The following is a 6417-nucleotide window of genomic DNA, read 5'->3' on the forward strand; positions in this document are numbered from 1 at the left end:
GTTTTCACCATGCACATTCTACAGCTTCTATTGCAACTCCAGTTGCTTCTTTGGTCTATTGAGGTTCAATATAGAACTTCTAGTCTTCATGCAAAACTAACCAACTCTTTATGATATTACAAAACCTCTCAAGTTCTTTATCCTGAGTTCTGTAAAATTCAAAATCAGCCCAAAAAATGTACTTGTCAAGATACTCCAGAGTCCAGAGATTGAAAAGATTTGCATTCTGAATGCAGAGGGTTCTTTTCAGGTCATGATACCAGGTTGTGCATGCCACTGACAATTAGATCTAATATAGCTGCCCCTCTAGTTTGTTCTAGGACCAACTTCTCCCCATAAAAGAGTCATTTATAGCATCTAGATGCTTAACTTCTCTAGCATGTCATAAGAACATAAGAACATAAGAAATTGCCCTGCTGGGTCAGACCAAGGGTCCATCAAGTCCACCATCCTGTTTCCAACAGAGGCCAAACCAGGCCACAAGAACCTGGCAATTACCCAAACACCAAGAAGATCCCATGCTACTGATGCAATTAATAGCAGTGGCTATTCCCTAAGTAAACTTGATTAATAGCCGTTAATAGACTTCTCCTCCAAGAACTTAGCCAAACCTTTTTTGAACCCAGCTACACTAACCCAGCTACACTAACTGCATTAACCTGAGGAGACATCATCTCAATCAATATTAGGGTAATTTTTATTCAGCCATCTTAGTCTTTTTGAGGATATGGCCTGTTCTGTAGCAAGCCTTGATATCTGCAGCCCCTGAAGCAGGCATTTTCTGCCGCAACACTGTCAGTGATGATCTCTTGGAAGAGATTTGCTTTCATCTCCTCAGACTGCAGTGGTTTCTTATTACAGACTACAGTTAAGCATGCTTGACTACATCTTCCATTGTGGATGGACTGGCATTATTTGTTTTTCTATGCAGAAGGCAAGATAAAAAAAAAAATACAGTTGGTTTTCATTGAGCACTTTCAGGTTATAATTTGGTAAATGATTATTTCTGGTGCTTTCGCTTTTGCAGACATAATCTGCTAATTCTGCAACAACCTTCGGCGTGATACCATAAGTTATCTGGCAGGCATCGAGTTATGCATATTCCATCCTTTGTTGTATTCTGATATTTTTCAAAGGTGCAATTTTTGGCTATTTGTTTTGATCTATTGCAAATATTTCATGATTTTTTTTAAATCAAATAATTAACATGAATAAGAGCCTGATTCCCAGTCACAGAGAATGGGAAGAAATATTTAATGAAGCAGGCCCTAAAAGTTGCTGTATTTGCATTAATGTTCTCTTGTGACTTCCTCAAATGGCTGGAGAATTACTATAAGGAACTTAAATCCACTGGGAAGGAGTGATATATATAGAGCTCTGTATCACAAATTTCAATGCTTGAGACTGTTCTGCCTAACAGCTTTCTTTTGTTCAGGTGTTCACTGAAGCATGAGAAATGTTGAGATCTACCTGGTAGGTATGTCCTAAATAAGCTTATGCTTCTTTAACCTAGAATATATCAGAGGCAGAGCCAGAACTGATTTTTTGGGTGGGCCCAAGGTTAACATGTGTGGGCTGTAGGCATACTGGTCTGAACCCTACTAGTTATACTCTTAATGATAAATGATGCCTTAGCATGCACCCTACACTGGGTTTCTAAATAGTCTACAACAGCCGATATGCATCAGGACTGAAACCTTTTTAACTCAATTATTTCAAGCACTTACTGGCATTAAAAATTCCTTACTAATCTGTATGAATTTGTTTTAATATTTATTGTAGTTTATAAATACACAAGAATATCATGTAAAAAAGTAAAGAACACAAACATCAGATCCAATCAATCATGTCATAAAACAAATGTCAATGTATTCTTTCATGAATCCTCTTTCCAGAAAGGCAGAGATCACCATAACTACAATAAAATCGCACTAATCATAAGAATGGGCGCAGAGCAAAACTAGGCAGTTCACATTGCAACCCAGCATGAAAAAACTATATTCCAATTCTGGCGTCACCTCAGCAAAAAATAAGACTCCCTCCACTCCTAAACATTTTGTGAAGTAACACAAAACCCTGCAAAAAAAAAGAAAGCTGCCTAGAAACTTGCCACACCATAGAATCACAGTACTGACTCTCAGGACTCAAATAACAGCAACCTTATGAAATGAAAATACTACATTAGGCCCTAGAACATTAATACACCACCTATTGGGGTAACAGAAGAAGCCGGACTGCTATAAATCCCTACAAACTACACGCGAGCAGAAATACTGCACCTCAGTTACATACAGGTAGGACACAGACTGACCCTTACCTAATACAGAAATAAGGGACTACAAATTAGAAACAGAAACACGCAAAGTAAACCAAAATAGAAAGCCTGAGAAACCAGACTCTGAAATCTTTTGATCTTTTTATATTTATATTTTAGAGCAAAATACAAAAATATAAGGAATGCAAATACCAAAAGATGGCATATTCCAATTGCTAAAATATCAAAATGTTGTTTTTTTTTTAATCTTTGTTGTCTGATCATTTTATTTCTTTCAACAATTGGTCCTGGTCTCTTTTTTTTCCACTTTTCCCTTGTCAGTCTTTTCCTAATTCTTTCTCCAGAGTCAAGCTTCTCTGTTTCTTCTCTCTCCTGTCTTCTTCCCTTCCTCTCTCACAGACACACATAGGCTCATGCATTCTCTCTCAGACTCCCTTACACACACAAGCTCTCCTCATTACTGCAAACACAAGCTCATGCTCTCACTCACACACCCAGGCTCCCTTTCTCAAACACACAAAACACCCAGGCTCCCATTTTCACACACAAACAACCCAGGCTCCCATTCTTACACACATACAGACACCTAGGCTCCCATTCTTGCACACACACACACACAACTTAGGCTGCCATTCTTACCCACATATACAAGCTCCCATTCTCAAACATATACAAACACCCAGGCTCCCATTCACACAAGCTCCCAGACTCCCATTCTTACCCACACATACATACACCCAGGCTACTATTCTCATACACACATATACACAAGTTCCCATTCTCACACACATAAATACCCAGGCTTCCATTCTCTCTCACACACAGAAAACATCCAGGCTCCCATTCTCCCATTGTCTCACACACATGCACGCACACACACACACACACACACACAAGCTTCCATTTCCACACACATAAACACCCAGTCTCTCATTCTTACACATACACACACATACAACCCAGGCTCCCTTTCTTGCCCACACATACAAACACTAGCTACTATTCTCACACACACACATATATATATACAAGCTCCCATTCTCACACACACACAAACATCCAGGCTCCTATTCTTACACACATGCACAACCCAGGCTCCCATTCTTACCCTCACATACCCACACCAACACACAAGCTCCCATTCTTACACACACACAAACTCCCATTCTCGCACATATAAACCCACAGTTAGGCTCCCATTTTCACACACCCACACACTCAGGCTCCCATTCTCACATGCACGCACCGGTCCTCACCGCCAAACATCTTCTTCCGCCACTGCCAGGATGGGCTTTGTAGTGCCCTTATTCTGGCGGGCCTTCTTTTTCACCACTATGGCCTTGCTCCAGCAGGCTATTTTGCTGCTGCGGGGATGGGCTCCCGTTGTGGCCTTACATCGTTGGACCACCTTCTTTGCTACCACAGGGACGGGCTCCCGTGGCAGTCTTACTTTGGCAGGCCCTCTCTTTCACTGCCATGGGGATAAGCTCCCGTGGCAGCCCTGTTTCAGTGGGAATTTTTCTTTGCCACCACGGGGATGAGCTCCCGTGGTGGCCTTGCTTCAGCAGCCTCTCTCTTTCTTCAGCCTCTGCGATGAAGGAGTCCATGGCAGCCATTCTTCAGGCCCTGTTTGGTGTCAGGCAGCCCTGATTGGGTGAGCCTGAGCCCAAAGTTGATTGGCTGTGGCCCACCCCGGGCCACCTGAGGCTACACCACTGTGATGTAGCCCATCTAGCCCTATAGCTTTGTCCATTTGCAGGTTTGCTATCTGTTGTCATCATAAGAGATTCTGAGAGTCTGCTTCTGAAGAGAGAATAGAATTAGATAGAGTCAGGTAAAGTTAAAGAAGAAAGTTTGTGACTCCCAAGTATAAAGAAATATTGTGAAAACACAAGCTCTTTATATACAAGGTGCTGTGAATAACTCAAAGGATTTAAGATAAAATGAAAATGAATAAAACAAAAGTGTCAGAACCACTCCCATAGTTATGTGTGGAAGCTATGGAGTTGTCTTGAGGATGAGTAAATGTATTCAGGTAGGAGGTCTGCCAAGGGTGAATGCAAGGTATGTGTTAGGTTTTGTGGGTTTCGTGGATCCTTGGCCCGAGGTGGAGGTTGATGCTACCTGAGGGAAAGGACCCCCACAGGTCCCCACCGTCGGGAGGCGAGGCCAGCTGGAACAGGGGCAGCAAGGACACGACCGTAGTTCAGATGAGAGGGAGAATTCCTGCGTCACCACCACGTGATCGCAGGCGTCTGTGCTGAAGTTATTCTGCGAGGTGCCCCCGAGGAGCGGGAACAGAGTGACACAGTTCAGAGGAATCGCAGTACTTAGCAGGTCTGGAGATAGAACGTACCAGAGGAAGGATCTTCGATGCAGAGGTGAGGTGGGCAGGCACCGAGGAACGGGGAGCGTGGAAACAGAATCTCTGGTGCAGTGATGCAAAGACTGCCCCAAGGAGTGGGGAAGGCGTAGCCACTGAGTCTCTGGTGTAGTGACGTAGAGACTGCCCCGAGGAGCGGGGAAGCTTAGGAACCGAGTCTCTGGTGTAGTGACGTAGAGGCTGCCCCGAGGAGCGGGGAAGCTTAGGAACCGAGTCTTTGGTGTAGTGACGTAGAGGCTGCCCCGAGGAGTGAGGAAGTACAGAGTCAGCATCTCTAGTGCAGTGATGTAGAGGCTGCCCCGAGGAGTGAGGAAGTACAGAGTCAGCATCTCTAGTGCAGTGATGTAGAGGCTGCCCCGAGGAGCGGGGAAGCTTAGGAACCGAGTCTCTGGTGTAGTGACGTAGAGGCTGCCCCGAGGAGTGAGGAAGTACAGAGTCAGCGTCTCTAGTGCAGTGACGTAGAGGCTGCCCTGAGGAGCGGGGAAGCTTAGGAACCGAGTCTCTGGTGTAGTGACGTAGAGGCTGCCCCGAGGAGTGAGGAAGCACAGAGTCAGCGTCTCTAGTGCAGTGACGTAGAGGCTGCCCCGAGGAGCGGAGAAGCGCAGAAACAGGATCTCAGATGAAGTAATGGTGAAGTGGGAAGTAATGGAGGTGCGGGGAAGAGAGCAGGCAGGATCTCTGGTAAGGAGCGCAGGGGCTACCCCTAGGAGCAGGGAAGTGTGGAGGCGGAGCCTCAGGGAAGTGCAAGCAGGGCCCCCGAGGAGCGGGTACCCGAGCCAGAGTCCGGTGCAGAAAATAGAGATCCAAGGCAGGAACCATAAGTCAGGAGATCAGGAACAAGCACCAGAGAGCTCAAGGAACTCGTTGCCAAGTCAGTTTGAGTAGACCAAAAGAGGTGCTTAAATATCTCAGAGTAACGATGTCATCAGTCGGGGACGGCCCGGGAGTTCCTGCCATTGGCCTTTTAAAAGGAGACCCGGTGGCGTGCATGTGCGCCTAGGGAGGTCCAGATTCGGAGCGTGGGTCAGCGGCATCCCAGCCACCGCGTGGAGCAAGGAGGACCAGGGACAATGCGGCGACAGTGGCTGGCCAGGGCCGCAAGCTCACCCGGAGAAGAAGGCCAGGCATGGCAGGACGTGAGTTGGGCCGCCCGCGGCCGACGATCACAACAGTCTGTGTGTATTTGGGTGAAACAATCTTTGTAGGCATGATTCTGGATGGAGTGGAAAGTGTTCAGGAAATATCTATGGTGGCCCCCTTTCCTGCATGCTTTGAATAAACACTTTCGAACTCTGCCAAATATCTTTTTTTTCCCAGCTGCTATCATGTAACTATTCCTTTTTATAGCAGCTGCTTTTTTTTTTTTTGCTCTGTTCACCTTCCAAAAGCCCAAAATAATATGGTGACTTAGGTTCAAACCTTATCTTTATGAAAGATGATATGTTCATTGTCCTAAAGATCTATATTTCTACCGTTTGTCATGGCCAACAATACATTGAATACATTTCTTTCTGCAGAAGCAGAATCTCTTCTGATGACAACAGATAGGGAAATGGACAAAGCTATGGGGCTAGATGGGACACATTGAGTACTTTCCCTTTGAGATCTGCCACCTCTGGACCTTGCACCTGCTTTTTTTTTGTTGGCAATATTTCTATGGAAAGTAACACACCTAGATATGAAAATACAGAGGCTGATATTCCTCTCCGTATCTCTGGCTAAGTTCAAGCTTTGCCAGACAAGTGGCGGGTATTAAAAC

This window comes from Rhinatrema bivittatum, chromosome 1, assembly GCF_901001135.1.
Source record: "Rhinatrema bivittatum chromosome 1, aRhiBiv1.1, whole genome shotgun sequence".
Taxonomy (NCBI): domain Eukaryota; kingdom Metazoa; phylum Chordata; class Amphibia; order Gymnophiona; family Rhinatrematidae; genus Rhinatrema; species Rhinatrema bivittatum.